A 19,347-nucleotide genomic window follows, 5' to 3' on the forward strand; every position below is an offset into this window, starting at 1 on the left:
ACTTCAGTGTTCCATTTACATCATTGGACAGATCATCCAGACAGAAAATCAATAAGGAAACATTTCTTTCATTAGTGTCTTATAGTTTTCTGTGTACGGTTCTTTTGTCTCCTTAGGTAAGTTGATTCCTAGATATTTAATTCTTTTTGTTGCAATGGTGAATGGGACTGTCTCCTTAATTGCTCTTTCTGATTTTTCAATGTTAGTATATAGAAATGCAAATGATTTCTGTGTATTGATTTTGTATCCTGCAACTTTGCTAAATTCACTGATTAGCTCTAGTAATTTTCTTATATTATCTTTAGGGTTTTCTATGTACAGTATCATGTCATCTGCAAACAGTGAGAGCTTTACTTCTTCTTTTCTGATCTGGATTCCTTTTATTTCCTTTCCTTCTCTGATTGCTGTAGCTAGGACTTCCAGAACTGTGTTGCATAATGGTGGTGAAAATGGACACCCTTGTCTTGTTCCTGATTTTAGGGGGAATGCTTTCAGTTTTTGACCATAGAGAATAATGTTTGCTGTAGGCTTATCATATATGGTTTTTACAATGCTGAGGTAGATTCCTTCTATGCCCATTTTTTGAAGAGTTTTAATCATAAATAGGTGCTGAATTTTGTCAAAGGCTTTTTCTGAATCTATTGAGATGGTCATATGGTTTCAAATTATTTATTAATTCACTATATTTTAAAGTAATTTGTTCTTGAGATTTTAACTGTTAAACCCCACATACTTAACACCCTTTTCTATATAATGTGGCTCCATTCTTCACAACAAGACTTTTGGGTTGCTTCATAAAATTTTGAGTTAAAGGGCACCCTTTAGAATATTGATAAAGAGATAGAACCAATTTCTTGCTAATTGGCTGGTTTGTGAGCTGATGAAAGCCTGATTTTCCAAACCAGTTTATTATTATTTATTTATTTATATATTTTTGGCTGCACTGGGTCTTCATTGCTACACACAGGCATTTTCTAGTTGTGGCAAGAGGGGGCTACTGTCTATCTGCAGTGCATGAGCTTCTCATTGTGGTGGTTTCTCTTGCTGTGGAGTGTGGTCTCTAGGTGTGTGGGCACAGTAGCTGTGGTACACAGGCTTAGCTGCTCCATGGCATGTGGCATCTTCCCAGACCAGGGATCAAACCTGTGTCCCCTGCACTGGCAGGTGGATGCTCAACCACTGGACCACCAGGGAAGTCCAAGTCTTTTTTTATGGCTGAGTAATATTCCATTATTCACTATATATATATGTGTGTGTGTATGTGTGTGTATATGTATATATATATATATATATATATATACACACACACACACCATGTCTTTTTTATCCATTCATCTGTCAATGGACATGTAGATTGCTTCCATGTCTTGGTTACTGTAAATAGTGCTGTAATGAACACTAGGGTGCATGTATTCTTTTTGAATTAAGAGTTTTTTCTGGAAGTAGAACTGCCATATGACCCAGCAATCCCACTCCTGGGCATACACACCGAGGAAACCAGATCTGAAAGACACGTGTACCCCAATGTTCATCGCAGCACTTTTTATAATAGCCAGGACATGGAAGCAACCTAGATGCCCATCAGCAGACGAATGGATAAGAAAGCTGTGGTACATATACACCATGGAATATTACTCAGCCATTAAAAAGAATTCATTTGAATCAGTCCTAATGAGATGGATGAAATTGGAGCCCATTATACAGAGTGAAGTAAGCCAGAAAGAAAAACACCAATACAGTATACTAACGCACATATATGGAATTTAGAAAGATGGTAATGATAACCCTATATGCAAGACAGAAAAAGAGACACAGATGTATAGAACAGACTTTTGGACTCTATGTAAGAAGGCAAGGGTGGTATGATCTAAGAGAACAGCATCGAAACATGTATATTATCAAGGGAGAAAGAGATCGCCAGTCCAGGTTGGATGCACGAGACAAGTGCTTGGGGCTGGTGCACTGGGATGACCCAGAGGGATGGGATGGGGAGGGAGGTGGGAGGGGGGGTTCAGGATGGGGAACACATGTAAATCCATGGCTGATTCATGTCAGTGTATGGCAAAAAACACTACAATATTGTAAAGTAATTAGCCTCCAACTAATAAAAATAATTGGGAAAAAAATTTAAAAAACAGTTTTTTCTGGATACATGCATAGAATTGGGACTGTGGGATTATATGGTAGCTCTACTTTTAGTTTTTTAACAAATTTTCATATTATTCCTCTCACTTGAATTCTTATCACCATTCTCCATAATTCTGCAAACCTTATTTGCTATAAACCACCTTGAAGCCACCTTACTCTCCAGGGAGAATAAATTCTATATTGCACAATGATATCTGTAAAACCTACAGAGTTTTTAAAAATGGGAAAAAATAAACTCAAGAATGAGAAAGGTTTTACCCCTTGATGCCTCCTAGAGTAAGATATTTTGCTTTCTAGCAACCATGCAGAATGCCCCTAGTTTTAAGTTTAAGAGCCTATCCCACGGTTTGCACTGAGGTTTCAAGAACATAATGCAAAACTGAGATAACTATAAATAAAGGATAATTAATGCATTTTGTTCATGCCATCTCCAGCTAAGATGCACCACTTGCATTATTTAACGCTTTCCCGATGGTTAAGTTGAGAGTGGCTGCTGCTGCTGCTGTCACTTCAGTTGTGTCTGACTCTGTGAGACCCCATAGACGGCAGCCCACCAGGCTCCTCTGTCCCTGGGATTCTCCAGGCAAGAATACTGGAGTGGGTTGCCATTTCCTTCTCCAATGCATGCACGCATGCTAAGTTGCTTCAGTTGTGTCTGACTCTGTGCGACCCCATGGACAGCAGCCCACCAGGCTCCTCTGTCCACAGAATTCTCTAGGCAAGAATACTGGAGTGGGTTGACATTTCCTTCTCCTGTGAGTGGCTGGGAAGCTGCATATCAGGACAGTGGCCTGAAAGTAGATTTTTCCTCTCCCCTTCAACAGCTGGTTACTATGTTTTTCTCTCCACTTTGGCAAAGATTGCTTGAGCACCTACAAACACAAGCAACTGTGCAGCAAAGAGCCAGACATCCTAGAATGAGAAGTCAAGCGGGCCTTAGGAAACATCACTGTGAACAAAGCTAGCAGAGTTGATGGAATTCCAGTTGAGCTAGTTCAAATCCTAAAGAGTGATGCTGTTAAAGTGCTGCACTCAATATGCCAGCAAATTTGGAAAACTCAGCAGTGGCCACAGGACTAGAAAAGGTCAGTTTTCATTCCAATGCTAAAGAAAGGCAAAACCAAAGAATGTTCAAGCTACCGCACAATTGCACTCATCTCATACACTAGCAAGGTAATGCTCAAAATTCTCCAAGTCAGGCTTTAACAGTATATGAACCAAGAAGTTCCAGATGTTCAAGCTGAATTTAGAAAAGGCAGAGGAACCAGAGATCAAATTGCCAACATCTGCTGGATCATAGAAAAAGCAAGAAGTTCCAGAAAAAATCTACTTCTGCTTTATTGATTACACTGAAAACTTTGATTCTGTGGATCACAACAAATGGTGGAAAATTCTTAAAGAGATGGGAATACCAGACCACCTGACCTGCCTCCTGAGAAATCTGTATGCAGGTAAAGAAGCAACAGTTTTAACCAGACATGGAACAATGGACTGGTCCCAAATTGGGAAAGGAGTATGTCAAGGCTATATGTCACCCTGCTTATTTAATTTATATGCAGAGTACATCATGTAAAATGCTGGGCTGGATGAAGCACAAGCTGGAATCAAGATTGCCGGGAGGATAGCCTCAGTACACTGATGACACCACCTTTATGGCAGAAAGCAAAGAAGAACTAAAGAGTCTCTTGATGAAAGTCAAAGAGGAGAGCTGGCTTTAAAAAAAAGCTGGCTTAAAACTCAACTTTCAAAAAAACTAAGATTATGGCATCCAGTCCCATCACTTCATGGTAAATAGATGGAGAAACAATGGAAACAGTGACAGACTTTATTTTCTTGGGCTCCAAAATCACTGCAGATGGTGACTGCAGTCATGAAATTAAAATATGGTTGCTCCTAGGAAGAAAAGCTATAACTAACCTAGACAGCATATTAAAAAGCAGAGACATTTCTTTGCTGACAAAGGTTCATCTAGTCAAAGCTATGGTTTTTCCAGGAGTCATGTATGGATGTGAGAGTTGGACTATGAAGAAAACTGAGTGCCAAAGAATTGATGCATTTGAACTGTGGTGTTGGAGAAGACTCTTGAGAGTTCCTTGGACTTCAAGGAGACAAAACCAGTAAATGCTAAAGAAAATCAGTCCTGAATATTAATTGGAAGGACTGATGCTGAAGCTGAAACTCCAATTCTTTGGCCACCTGATATGAAGAACTGACTCATTGGAAAAGATCCTGATGCTAGGAAAGATTGAACACGGGGAAAAAGGGATGACAGAAGATGAGATGGTTGGATGGCATCATTGACTTGATGGACATGAGTTTGAGCAAGTTCTGGGAACTGGTGATGGACAGGGAATCCTTGTGTGCTACAGTCCATGGGGCTGCAAAAGCAACTGAACTGAACTGAACTGTGCAGCAAAGAAGCACACCTCTATCCCAGGGCACAAGATGGGTTCCTGCACTGAAGGCCCCTGTGGGTTTGCAGGTGACTTGCCCTACAGAGCTGTGACAGTCCCTGCAGTCAGGCACCTCAGCCTCGGGCAGTCCTGAGCTGTGAGATAGCTCCCTGCCCAGGTAAATGCTCTAGGAAACTGACTGAACATGACTTGGGGGATGTAATAAAAATACAACTTCAATCTTGCCTCCATCTGACCTCTTTAAATGTATATATTTGGGGGAACTCAGAAGGGGTGTTCCTTCCACTGGGTGAGAATCTGGCCTGCCCCCTGATTTACAAACATAACCTGTATCACAAATAAACCATCCACTGTCCTCCTGGTATGGTGGTGGCTCCTACCTGCTATGAAGGGATCAGGCCTGGCATCTTTTGCTGATTGGAAGCAGGAGAAGGATACTCTACATGTTATCCTACACTCTAGACCCAGCAGATGTTGAAGGCTCCCTTCCCCTTCAGGCATTTTTATTGGTTCCTTGCTCATGTGCTTCTCAGAGTCATTTCTGACTCTGCAACCTCATGGACTGTAACCCACCAGGGTCCTCTGTTCATGGAATTTTCCAAGCAAGAATACTGGAGTGCATTGCCATTTCCTACCCCAAGGGATCTTCCAACCCAGAGATCAAACCTGTATCTCTTGCATCTCCTGCATTGGCAGGCAGATGGGGTCACTTACTTGCAGTTTCCTTGACCCAAGTGGCCACATGCCTGCTCTTAATAATGGTGGCCTGTGGCAACTTCAGCATTCTTAGGAACTGATGTACATCTCTGGCTTCTTGTTGTTGGTGTCCATCTGCTCCAGCAAGTGACCCCAATGTAAGGGCCCAGGAGAACTAACACAGCCTCTAAGAAGGTGGGCTGAACTCTTTTATCACCCCACAGATGCCCAGATGAGGCCCAGACCCTGGTCCACTCTGCTCCAAACCAAAAGATGGCGCCTTGTTTTCCAATGTTCCCACCGATCCTCAGCCTAATGGCCCCAGGTAAGCGGGAGGGAACCACCCCCTCCCTTACTCATCAGAGGAGCTGAACTCTAACGGCCTTTGCAAACATTTCTCATCACAGAATCCCTTCTTCCATATCTGATTTGTTCCTTTAGATCCCTGATCAGTCAGAGAAGTCCAAAAACCAGGGGAGTGATTCTGGCTCATTTCCTTCCTGACTTGTGGACTTTGGCCCACCACCTCACTTTGGGATGCAGTATCAGCTACATTCCCACCCTTGTCTAAATTTAAATTGTTATAGGCAGCTTTACAAAGGAGGTCATACTTGACTGAAATTACATAATATAGTATTTGAGAAGTCTATTTCTACAGGAAAAGTAGAGTCAATGGGATGGCCATATGAGCACATGTATCTTAATCCCTACCTCACAGCATACACAAAAACCCAGTTCATATTGATGGCATTTCTGTATGTGAAGGGTAAAACAATAAATCTTCCAGAAAATGATACAATGGAACACCTTCTTAAACCTGGGATAGGCAAAGGTTTCTGAAACAGGATGCCAAACTACCAACTATTTTAAGCAGATACAGTAAGAATTTCTTTTCACTAGAAAACACTATTAAGAGGATAAAAAGACAAACTACACAGAGAGAAAAAATCATCAAAACCCATAAAATAAAAAAGGCTGATATTCAGGAAGTGTACAGAAAAAGAAATAGTTAAATGCCATAGAAAAATAGAAAGATATATGAACAAATGCTTTACAAGAGGACACACAAATGGCCAAAAATCAATAAAAAGTTGCTCAACCTTATTAGTTATCAGATAAATTAAAATCATAATTAGAGGGCTTCCCTGGTGGCTCAGTGGTAAAGAGTCCACCTGCCAGTGCAGGAAACACGGGTTTGATCCCTGGTCTGGGAAGATCCCACAAGCCACAGAGCAACTAAGCCCGTGTGCCACAACTGTTAATCCTGTGCCTTAGACCCTGGGAACTCCAACTACTGAGCCTGTGTGCTGCAATTACTAAGCCCACATGCCCTGGAGCTTGTGTTCCACAACAAAGAAGCCACTAGAATGAGAAGCTCACACACTGCAACTATAGAGTACCCACCGCTCACTGCAACTAGAGAAAAGCATGTGTAGCAATGAAGACCCAGAATAGCCGAAAATAAAGAAATAAAAATAAATAAAAAAATACAAATCTCTAAAAAAATCACAATTAGATATCCAGTGGATGGCTAAAATTAGTAAAACAGAAAATACCAAGTGTTGATGAAGACATGAAGCAACTGGTCTCCTATGGCGCTGATGAGAGTGTAATTGGCTCAACAACTTTGGAAAATTACTTGGCAGTGAGATAGGAAGAAAAGAGGCAGGATACAAATGCTAAATAATTAAGACAGGCATAGCTGTTGGGATGTGACAAAGACTGGCTGGAATCAGCTGAAACCAAGGTGGCTTTGAAAAGAGTCCAGACATTGATCTTTAGCTCATTATACCTTCATTGTAATACTAAAAATCACTCCCCCTTACACCATAATAGCTCTGAGGAGGACTATGAAAGGCCAAAAAGTGGGCAGTGGCTCAACTTCTGGAAAATCCCCACTCTACCCCCAAATAGCAAGAACATTCCTCCCACTTGTTAGCTTATGAAACTACTTAACCCATAAAAACCTACAGCCCCCATGCCTTCGGGCCACTCTCACTTTCTGAGACAGCCTACATTCTGCCTATGGAGAGGGTATCTCTCTAAATAAACTTGCTTTCCCTTTACTCTTAAATTCTTTCATGCAAGAAGCCAAGAACACTCTCTTGGTGGTCTGTCATAAGGACTCCTGCTGGCCCCAGGACATGCCATCTCCCTTTCTTGCAATAGTAGGATCTACCAAAGCTGATCATACATATACAATATGATCTGCAATTTCAGAACTTGGCATATATCCAACTAAAATGCATACATGAATACCAAAATATAGGGTAAGTATTCCCACAGCAGCATTACTCACAGAGCTCAGAATAAGAAGGCACTCCAATGATAACCAAAGATAGAATAGCTATATTGGTGTATATTCACACAGGGACAAATAGCATATTAGTAGCATAGTATGAACCAATGACCCAGTGGTACACACAACAGATGTACCATTTGCCTCATCACATGAAATTTTAAAATAAGCAAAAATAATCTACAAGATAGAGGTCATGACAACAGAGAGAGCCACTAGAGGGAAAAGGAAGCAGGGTGAGCAGAAAACACAAGGGGACAGAAGGGCTGCAGATAATGCTCTATTTTCTGGTCCGAGAGATGATTACAAAGGGATGTTTGCATTTTTATAACTCATTTTGATGTATATTTTTCTGGAGGTGTATTATACTTCAATAAAAGGATAAGCAATAAGGATCTATGGACCATAAAAAAACCCCTACATAAAGTTAATAATTAGGCTCATGAAGCACTTCTCCAATCCAACTTCTGTCTGCACATATTTTGAAAAACAGTTTTACTGGCACGTAGCTAGACATTTGCTAGTAGGCTATTGATTGTTTCGCTCAGAATGAATGCTTTAGTCACATCAGCAAATGAATCGGCCCCTTCCTCCAATCCTTTCTCCACACAGCCAAAAAGAATTTGAAAAGATATAAATTATATCATGGCCTTTTCTGCTTGAAACCCATCAATAGCTTCCCACTGCACTGAAATATAACCCAAACTTCTAAGCCTTCATTGTTTCTTTTAGTCCTGGAACTCGATGCCACACCCACCTCTCCAGGTGCACCTGGCAGCAGACTGTCCTAGGTCAGCATTTCAGGCTGAACCTTCCATCCAGCTCCACACAAGCAGGTTGATTTCTTCACTTCTTTTTGCACTTGTGATTGATTTTGTCAGAAGAGCTTTCACAGTGCTTCCTCTCCTCCTCCTTTTATTGCAAGTGTCTGCTTCAATTTCACCCCTGCTAAGAAGCCCACTATGACTCACCTGTCTAAACTACCCTGCCTCTCACTTTATTGCTGGACCAATTACTTCTTCTGCAACACTATCAGAATCTGTAATAATGCTACACATCCATCCATCCATCCACCTGTCCATCCATCCTGTGTATGCTCTCTCTGCAGTTTAAATCCTGGGAACTTGCTTGATTTGAATATTCAGGACCTAGGAAAGTTTAGGGTATGTAATAGTTACTCAGTGAAAGCATGCTGAAGAAATAAATGGAAATTAAAAAGGAAACTAACCAGTCAACACATTGCTCTGCTTTATATCTGAGCATTTCCCCCTCTTGCTAAAATCCAAAGTGACTTTTTCATGAAGAATACATAACTATTTTCACTGAATAAAATTGTATTTATTCCCTCCTAACTTAGCAGCACACTGTACACAGAGGGTAGATTAAGACACAGACACTGCCCACGTTTAAGTGGTGGAGTGACACTCAAACACATTGTTGTGGTTCATGCTGGCTTATAAGGAAGTTATGTAATTGCAAAAAAAAAATTATGAAAATGGAATCAATCATTTTTTCCCCAGAAATTCAAAGAAACAACCAGAGAGAAAGGCTTAGAAAGGTTTACTGATAATTACTCTGACTTACCAATTTTTAAAAAAAATTGCTTAATTATTTCAATAATGCAGTCTGTGTTAACACCTTTATTCTGTGATCTAAAAAGGGATCATGTTGTTGAGTTGCATTAGCAATGATACAGGATGTAAGAGCAGGCAGGACTTCCACAGAAATGAACATGTATGGAAGGAGCAAGGGTCAATAAACTTGCAATATACCAGTATTACAACCAAGAGAAAGTGCTGCAGAGGAGGAACACACGTTCTGATGGGACTCAATACCTTCCCAATCTCCATGCCCCAAACTACACTTACGTAGTTTTAACACAGACGCCACCGGGATCCTGTTAAACCTAAGCTGGATCATGTCCCCCTGCTCAGGACCTTCCAGCCACGCCCCATCTTACTCAAAGGGAAAGCCCAAGTCCTACCATACCTCACAATGTTTTAAATGGCATGGCACTCTCCTCTGATCCCCTGTACTTCTCCTCGTCTCTCACCCCTACCCCATCCCCTTTGGCCTGAAAATGCCAGCACTCACCAGCTACAGGCCTTGTCCATCACCCCTCTTCCTGGATATCCTGAGCCCAGGCCTCCCAGCTCTTCCTTATTCTCCTCCAGATCTCCACAATCAGCTCTTGGTGAAGCCTTCTGAGACCCACTTGCCTAAATGTTCAACCCCCTCTATGGATGCTAACTACTTCAAATTCTCTTTCTCTGCTTTATTTGTTCTCTGTAGCCTTGACTGCACGCATATATATTATATTTATTGTCTACTGGTCTCACTGAAATGTAATTTCCATGGGGACATGAAGTTTGTTTGCCTATTCATTAAAATACAGCGACTGAATAGTTTAAAAATCAAATTGAAATGAAATGAGTTCTATATTTCAAAGGAGGTTTCTTACATCTAATTCAGCTTTTCAATCTAGAAGAACAGTTTTCAGGATGTCTAGTGTACCCTATCATGGAAAATCTATGGCATATTTTCTATACAGAGAGAAAAACTGGTGGCCTTGGGCTGTTATTTACTCTTAAATCAGTTTGAAAAACTGTCAATGGATTGTTCATTGCTAATCAAAGGAAATCCAACAGTGTCAGATGAGAAATAATCAGACTCATTTGTTCTTTTTGATTTTAAACTTAAAAGCCAAAACATTTTGTACCCAGAGACTAAGAAATATATCTCCTTGTAAAGGCTTAACGAAAATGTAAATGGTAATAATATTAATGGTAAATTAATTAAAAATTCTAAAACAGACAAGGAATTTTGGAAGTGTTTAAAGTTATGGACAAGACACTTACAGATAGGAAGATCAGGCTGTGTAAGTTCCATCAACATTATATCCAATAAAGTTTCTATTTGTTTCTATATAACCAGGGTGTGTGCTGTATGTGTATGTTCACATGTATTTATGTGTGCCTGTGTATTCTCTTGAGATAATCAGGGGACAATATGACAGTACAAAATGACACAGCTTTACAACAGGGGGACAAAGTGCTAGAACAATGTCATTAAGTTCTGGCAAAGCCAAATGCGATATTGCTTCACATGCATGTTTTGTAAGAACCTGGAGGCTTTGGGCTTTGACTCTGTCCTGTGTAAAGTAAGCAGCCTCAGGCTACTCCTTTCACTCTGGGGTTCTGGCTCCATCAGCATTCCTTTCATGCTCTCCTCCCTCACAATCTTCTGCCACCATTAATTAGCTTTTCACAGCTTTTTTCAAGAACAAAAGTTGAAAATCGATTAAAAGAACCTTACTCATTTTCTCCAGCATCATTTGTGAAAGACATTAATTACTCCGTCCAACACAAAACAATCTAATGATTTTTCTATCCATGTGATCATTACTTGGTTTCCGTTTTCTGCCCATATAATTAAATTTCTCTCTTAAATTAAAGGAGGCCATTGAGAAATCATGAGAGAGCCACCCACAAAGACCAGGGACAGCTGCTGTACACAGCTCGCCCATGTTGTGGTGTGCGGAGTTGAAGGCAAATATTCTGGCCATCAGCCTTGGTGTTGACCCTGAACTTCCCTGACGTCAGGACCTGCATCTTTGTCATCTGATTCCTCACTTCTAATCTGCTTAGAAAAATGTCTGTTGACCAGCTGACTGAGTGAATCTAGATAACTGAGAAGAGTGGGAGCTGGTGTGTAAATGGCAGAAGAAGGAAAGTTCTACCAACACAGAGGTTGGTTTTGGCCTGTTGCAAAACCTCCTGGTCCCTTGCAAGGATTCTGGGCATTAAGCTCAGACATGCCATGAGCTGCAAAAGGGCCTGCAGTCCCTCTGAGATCAACAGAGAGGGGAGAAAGTGGTTCACCCAGATCCCCCAAAAGAAACTGGAGTAGGGTGTGGAGGTACAGTGTGATGGGCAGGGAGAGGGTGGCACCAAAAACAGCCCGAGTCCCTTCTGTTTCAGTGACTCTGAAACAGCTTTGACATTTCTGAGGCCGACATAACCCCCACTTTGAGAAAACTGGGCAGTCTTGGACCCCATAAAAGTTTGTACCCCTGTTACCCCAAGGCTTCTTGGAGGATGTTCACAGCTTTCTCGGAAAGTATGCAGCTCCTCCTAGATGTACACACGCTGTCCCCCAAAGCGCTCCCTGGCTGGACACTACAGGTGTGCACACCTGCTTCTGCACACACTTTCAACTTAGAAAATGCTAGCCACATGGCATGGGGTGACAGTCTGCATAGAGTGGAGGCCCCGAAGGCAATGACAGGACAAGGTGTGGCTTGAAGGCGGCCTGCAAGGAGGAAGCTGTGGTCTGGGAAGAGTGACCAGAGCTGGCCTAGCTGCCACCAGTCAGGGAGCACAAGGACACCAGAGCTAAACTTTGTTACAGAGAATTACAGTCTTCTCAGAACTTGTTCCTTGCCATTCCTTGTGGTTATTATTATCTTTTAATCAGTTAGCTTGCACGTGATTGTATAAAATAAAATCACCAATTATGTGGGGCAAAAAGCAAAACTCCTCCTGTGCTGAGGCCCACTCCTGACTGCAGAGGAAATCAGTTAAGAGGGTGTCAGAAGCTGACAGCACTGCTCATGCAGGGCTGCTGAGGGCCATGCTGCAGCTGCAGGATGCTCAGGTAAAAGGACCCCAGCAGGACCCTGCCCACCCCTTATCTTACAGAACCCAGGGCTCTCAACTGGTTGTCAAAAAGGAAAGTTCTGGATACTTCGTCTGACTGTCCTGGCAACTGTGACTCCAATCCTAGGGCCCCTTGACAGCGGTACAGTTGGGAAAAGGGTAAGGAAGATGCTGCTGGTCAGTGGTCCCCCTAGAAGTACCTCAGCATTTACCAGGACAGTGAAGCCCGCAGGGAGGCAGGTCTGTGGGGAGAGGTTGGGAGGGTGACGGGGAAATGGAAGACAAATGATGTGCAGGAGAGCAAGAATGGGTGGGAAAAGAGGCAAGATGAGGGGCCCAGTTAGGCAGGAGGGAGACACTGCCAAAGGAGCCTGACACGGCAGCTGGGTGAGGCCAGGCAGCAGGGCCAGAAATGAAGGGGCCACCTGGGGAGGGCCCGGGGGCCAGGCCGGCTGTCTCCCCGCTCAGCTTGGCCCACACAGCACAACCTACCCATGATGGTGGACTGGTTTAACTCAGGACACTGACCATCACCTGATCCACGCTCCACCCCTCACTGGTATGACATCGAAGGGCAGCGACTGGCTAAGTGATCAGCTTTGCAGAAAGAAATGCCAGTCTTACATCCTTCTAGGCCTTTCCTTTGCATATATATACTCCCTCAGTCTTTTCAGTGGTACAATTAGTATCCTATTACATGGTCTTGGGTGACTTGTTTCTCATATGCCATGGCATATCCCATGTCCCATGCCCAAACATAATTCATCCCCCACTGTCTGAGCAGATTTCTATTGTGAGAATGTATTCACCGAACTTGTCACAGGCTTTGTCGTGAAATGTGGGCCTTCCTCTGGCTATATTTGCCTGCAAAGGCAGAAACAGCTGATGGAAACGTTCCTGGAAGTGGGACTGCTGGGTCAAAATGCAACTAGATGTCACATTTAGATACATAGATATTTAGATAGATAAAGCACCCATCACATAACTCAGTTATGTATCACCACTCACTAACCACGTGAAGGTCTGGCCCCTGAACCCATGCCAAGACTGAGTGTCTATATATATATATATATATATATATATAGTCTTTTAAATATCTGCCAACCTGGTGAACAAAATGTGGCGCCTCAGACTTTGTTGTGGCTTTTTACTCCCTTAATTTTCATTTCCCTGATTACTCATGGGATTAATGAACTTTTCATTTGTATATGGACTATTTGTTTTTCTTCTGTGAGTCTCCTATATATTCTCTGATTAACTTGTTATTTTTCTTACTGATTTGAGGCACTCTGTGTATCAAGGATATTCAATTTTCAATAAATTTCCTAAGATTGGTTGCTTGTTTTTTTACTTTTAATGATTACTTTCACCCAAAGAAGTTGAAAATTTAATGAAATAAAATCTTCTATTTCTCTTATATGGCTTGTGAGCTTTGTGACTTACTCAGATTATGCTTCCCTCAATATCACACACTAAAGATGCCTTTGATGCAGCCCTAAGGACACAAGGAGTGGGTGCTGGGAGCCGTGGTGGGGCAGGAGAGGGCTTCAAAGAATTGAGAGTAAGTTGAATGTGTGTGTTCTGTGTGCAATTGTGTGGTTATATATGTGTGTCTGTATATGTGGTTGTGTTTATGGTTCTATGTGTGTACATGTTTGTGTGTATAAGGGTACATGAATGTGTGGGCTGTGTGTGGAATGCATGGTTGTGTGACTGTGTGTGGGTATATGGTTTAGTGTGTACATGTAGTTGTGTGTGCAGCTGTGTGGTTGCACATGTGGATATGTTGTGTGCATGAGGTATATTACTGTGTTAGTAGCTGTGTGTGTGTGGTTTTGTTTGTGAGTACGTGGTTGTATGTGTGGTTCTATACATGTGCATGTTTGTGTGTGGGGTTATGTATGTGTGGGACAGTGGGGGGCTATGTATGTGGTGCGTGTCACTGTGTGATTGTGTGTGGTTGAGTATGTGTGGATATGTTGTGTGTATATAAGACAAGTGTATGGTTGTGTTAGTAGTTGTGTATGTGTGGTTCCACGTGTGTGCATGCTTGTCTGTGCAGGTTGTGTGTGTGATTGTGTGTATATATTATGTGGTTGAGTGTATGCACAGTTGTGGGTGTAGTTGTATGGTTGTATGTGTGGATATGTTGTGTGTATATAAGACAAGTGTATGCTTGTGTTAGTAGTTGTGTATGTGTGGTTCCACATGTGTACATGCTTGTGTGTGCAGGCTGTGTGTGTGATTGTGTGTATATATTATGTGGTTGAGTGTATGCACAGTTGTGGGTGTAGTTGTATGGTTGTATGTGTGGATATGTTGTGTGTATATAAGACAAGTGTATGCTTGTGTTAGTAGTTGTGTATGTGTGGTTCCACGTGTGTGCATGCTTGTGTGTGCAGGCTGTGTGTGTGATTGTGTGTATATATTATGTGGTTGAGTGTATGCACAGTTGTGGGTGTAGTTGTATGGTTGTATGTGTGGATATGTTGTGTGTATGAGGGGTGTTTGACTCTGTTAGTTGTGTGTGTAGTTTCTTATGTTTTCCGTGGTCAAGTATATGTGGATATGTTGTGTGTGTGAGAGAGAGGGTGTATGATTGTGTCAGTAGTTATGTGTGTGTGGTTCTGAGTGCAGGCAGTGTGTTGTGTGTGTGGTCATGTGACTATGTGTGTGTCTGTGTGGTTGAGTGTGTATGTGTGTGTGTGTGTGTAGTGCATATGTAGCTGTATGGTGTCAGCTAACTTGTCTCTCTAGTTCACGGGTCTGCAGCCTCAGAGAAGCTGCTTCTGGTTCTTACAAGGCGATGACTGGAATCACACAGAATCCTTGACCTTCAGGCTGAGGTGACTTTGTTTCTCATGGGGAGCATTTCACTGGGTATTTGCATGGGAAGAAAACTGAGCCAGATCTCTGGTGAGCCGAACTGCCCTGCAGCGGGCAGTGACCCTCTCACTAATCTCTGCACTTGCCCTGCTCCCAGACCCTGAGCAGAAGCACATCCCTGGTCCCCAGAAGCAACGTGTGAACTTATAAGCTGCTTTGGTCAGTGACATGTGAGAAGTGATGGGTGTCATTCTTAGTGGATGCATCTCATCGTCGGTCCTTCTTTTCCTCCCACCATCACCCCTGGTGACCTTCCAGAGAGCTGTAGCTCTATTAGCCTCAGTGAGGATAACATGGAGCAGGCTCCAGGCAGACCCAGGAAACAAACCTTGCAGATGACTCCTGAGACCTGGGGGCTATTAGTCACTGTGTCTAACTAATTGCTGTGCTAAGTATTTCCATTCACCCCATGGCTTCAAACATCCTCTCTCTACTGATGACTCTACGCTTTGTCATCCTAGCATACACCTAACTCCTGAGCTAGGAACTGGGTTGTTTTTGTTTTTTTTTGGCTCTACCTCTCTCAACTTACGAATTCTTCAGTGCCCAGGGCTCTGTCATGGGCTCCTTTCTCTTCTCTGTCTACACCCTCCCCCTCAGGAGTCAATCCTACATCAGGCTTGGGAAATACTGTTTCTGCAATGGTGTTTTCCAAAGCCTGGCTAACACCTGTCCACCTCATTCCTGGATGATGCCTGCATTACTCTGGACTCTCAAAACTCAATAGAAATATTGTCTTTGCCTCCTGAATTACACTCTTGAATTGAACAATAGTGCCCAATCCAAAAGAGATCCTTGAAAAAGTCAACACACAATTTGATAAAGAAGTAGGAGAAAATGTAATATTTTTTAAAAAAAATCTTTAACAGTTTAGGGAAAAAAATAAGGGAAAAGAAGGCAAAGGTAGATGCAGCTTTGTTACATTAAATGGAAAATGCAAAAACTGAAAACAGAATGTTGCCCCAATTCACAAGGAAACTTCATCAACAATCATATTTGAGAAGCACCAGAAGAAAAGCAAAACATGGGACAGAGAAACTATAATCAGTATTTCATAATAACCTATAAGGGAAAACAATATGTATTATTATATAATATATATATAATATGATATATATATTGTTATATATTATATATTTATGAATCACTGGGCTATGCACCTGAAACTTATACAACACTGTAAATCAACTATCCTCTAACCAAAATTTAAAGATAAAACATTAAAAAATAAAAGCACTGAAAGGCTTTAGAAATCTAAAGCAAATAAATACAGATTTTCATTAGCTGACAGCAGCTCTTCTATGTACAGACTTGAAACTTTTTCATTTGGATATGAATTTTTTTATTGCATAGATTTATAATCATGAAAACTTGGTTTAAAGTTGTAGTGGTTTTGAGACTCCCTTTCTATCGCAAACTGTTACATGTAATTCCCTTACTTACATGTTCTTAAACTCTTAACCCATGATTTTGCTTCCAAAAAAAAGGGAAAGAATTGAACCCAGCTCTCTTTCTAAAACACACATTCCCCATGAATGTACCCTCCAGGACACAGCTCATGCAGGATCACAGTCAGCAGGACACTTCAATGGCGGTCCCAATCACTGCATTAAGTCACTGCCCCCGCCAGCCATGAGCACATTGTGGAGTCAGTTTGAACGCTAGAGGTGGGGCAGCACTGGCAGGACTCCCTTGTTCAACAGTTTGCAACAGGAGGATGGTTCTCACTGCATGATGGGAACCAGGTTCTGGGAAGAATTACCTGAATCTAGGGTGGAAAATGGCAACAATAATAGAAAAATACACTCAGCCTACCTCATTGTGTTATATCAAGAAACAAAAGTCTTTACTTTACAATCATGCATCAAGCCTATGATCAGAATGGCGAGGCCAATGGAGGTGGAGACAGGAGCATGTAGGACAGTGCACCCAGAGCAGCCTGCAGGGGTACTAGGTGGGTCCCAGGGCTCACTCACCTGGAAGAGATTCTCTTCCCCATCAGGTCCCAAATCCATCATCCCCTCATCACCAGAACAATACCCTGGCCCTCCTAGACTTCCCACCTGGAACCCCATCCCTCTGCCTTACCCCCATGTCCCAGTGTCTGGCACAGAGCAGCTGAGATGATCCCCACTTCTCTTTTCTATTCCCAGCCCCATCCCATTCCCCACAGAGGAACTTAACTGATGTTTGAAACCAGAGCATGTTTTGCCCTCACCTCAAATTCTAAGGTGGCCTCTTCCTACATATGGAATCAAAATAGAAGCTCCTTTTCATGTCCCAGGAGCAGAAGATTTCTGGCCCCCACCTTACCCCTGCAAGTTTTACCTTACACTTTTTCCTTCCATCACTTCACTCCTGTCCCCCTTAGTGTCTCTCCTCAGATCCTCTACACATTCTTCCTCCTTTGCCTGCAACTTTTCCTGCATTGATTCACACACATTCTCACATCCTATGTCACTTGCTAAGAGGCTTCCGCTGGTTAATGCACCTATTAAGTCCCAACTGTATTTTCTCATAGAACTCACTTTTTTCCTTTACTGTGCTTCACGTTAATTGCAGTAGATACATGTGCACGTGTTAGTATCTTTATCCTTCATTGTACTGGAAGCTCCAGGAATGGCTGGGCCATGTCTGTTAACCTTCACTGGAAACCAGCGTCTGGCACACAGATACCTAGAGAGTGTCGAATGAGGACAAACATATAGTTTATTGAGTAAATAGGTAATTGGAATTCATAACTGTGACGCCCATAGGTTAGCAAAACAGCATGGACTCTTGGGCCTGGCTTGTGTCCTAACACAGACACCGAGTGCCATGAGAAGGAAGAGGTGATATCAAGGAAGCTCAATGCCCAGGACATGCTGGCAACTGGCTACAGTCACCATTGGTCTTGTTACTATAGAAGCTTGACTTTAGACTAGGAGGGAAGGTGTCAAGTGCTCAGAGCAAAGAGCTGAAGACAAAGCTTGTTGAGTGTGGCCTTTCCATGTTTTTTATTTTAAAGTTAAAACAGCATAGTAGATCTGACACCTGGTGTACCTTCAAGGGCATTCCATACAGTGCCTGGAGAAAAAAATAAAATAGTTAAAATGGGGTCTTATTTTCATTCTCTACTTTCAGACTTTAATCCCTTGCTTCCTGGACCCTTAATCCCATCTCACTTGCATTCCTGTCAGGAACTGGCTCCCCTGCTTCCCCCAGGATCACAGCACCCTGCTGTCAGCACAGCTCACCGCCTTCCTGGACCGCAAGGCCTCCTCCAAAGCTCTGTCCCAGTTCCAGCCTTCTATCCATCATCTGATCTCTCGACCTTGTCGCCTACATCTACCCCACCACTTTCCTCTTTGTGTGCACAAGACCGTCCGCCCTTTGTTTTCTACCCTCATTTCTCCCATTGAGTCTCATATTTTCCCTTCACTCTCCCATGATACTGATGATCCCTATCATGGAGTGACTGTTTGCATCTCCCTAAATTCACATGTTGATGTCCTAATGTGCATTGTGATGACATTAGGACGTGGGGCCTTTAGAAGGCAATTACGGCCTTCATGACCTATGAGTGTCCTGATAAGGAGAGACATGAGGGAGATGATCTCTTTCTGCCTCATGAGGACACAGCAAGAAGGTGACCATCAGCAAATCAGGAAGACAGCCTTCACTGGAACCCAACCATGCTGGTCCCTAATCTCAGACTTTCAGTCTCCAGACTGTGTGAAATACATTTCTACTGTTTAAGTCCCCCTGTTTGTGGTATTTTGTTACAGCAGCCTAACTGACAGAGATTATTTCTTGAACTTCAAATTCTTGTCTCTGTCATGGTATTTTATTCTTCTTTTCTCCTCCAGGTCCCCATCTTCCACTTTTAGTGCTGGTTCTCTGTCTTCTCTCATTATCCTGCAGTGGACTTCTGTCAATGCTTTGCATGTAAGAGTCCATCTGTCCATTTCCCAGGCTCCAAATAGCCTCTATGTATCTGATTAGGAAATGTCTACATTCTAGCAAGCCTACCAATGCTAACTCAGTCCATTCTTCAGTTGTGTGCTAGGGGATTTTATTTCCTGAAGCTCACAATGCAGTAATCACATGAGATGACATGGGGTCAAGTGTATTTCCTGCAAAAGGGCAGCACAGTGGGCTTGGAGGAAGTGATCTGAGTTAAATCCCAATACTGTCATTTCTGATATACATGACTCTGGGCAGGACACGTAGGCTTTCTAAAACTTGGTAACCTCATCTCCCACAT

At 42.4% G+C, this 19,347-nt stretch overlaps 1 protein-coding gene across 2 annotated transcripts in view; it reads right to left on the bottom strand.

Annotated features, from left to right (window-relative positions):
- The window catches only part of OTUD7A (OTU deubiquitinase 7A), a 382,361-nt gene that overhangs the window by 226,094 nt on the left and 136,920 nt on the right, over nt 1-19,347 (bottom strand). The window contains exon 2 of one of the 2 annotated variants that reach the window (XM_070477661.1): nt 17,630-17,777. The exons of the other annotated variant lie outside the window; for it this stretch is intronic. The gene's annotated coding sequence lies outside the window, so the exon portion shown is untranslated. The remainder of the gene's footprint in view (nt 1-17,629; nt 17,778-19,347) is intronic. 2 annotated transcript variants of the gene reach the window in all.

This window comes from Odocoileus virginianus, chromosome 16 (assembly GCF_023699985.2).
Source record: "Odocoileus virginianus isolate 20LAN1187 ecotype Illinois chromosome 16, Ovbor_1.2, whole genome shotgun sequence".
Lineage (NCBI taxonomy): Eukaryota > Metazoa > Chordata > Mammalia > Artiodactyla > Cervidae > Odocoileus > Odocoileus virginianus.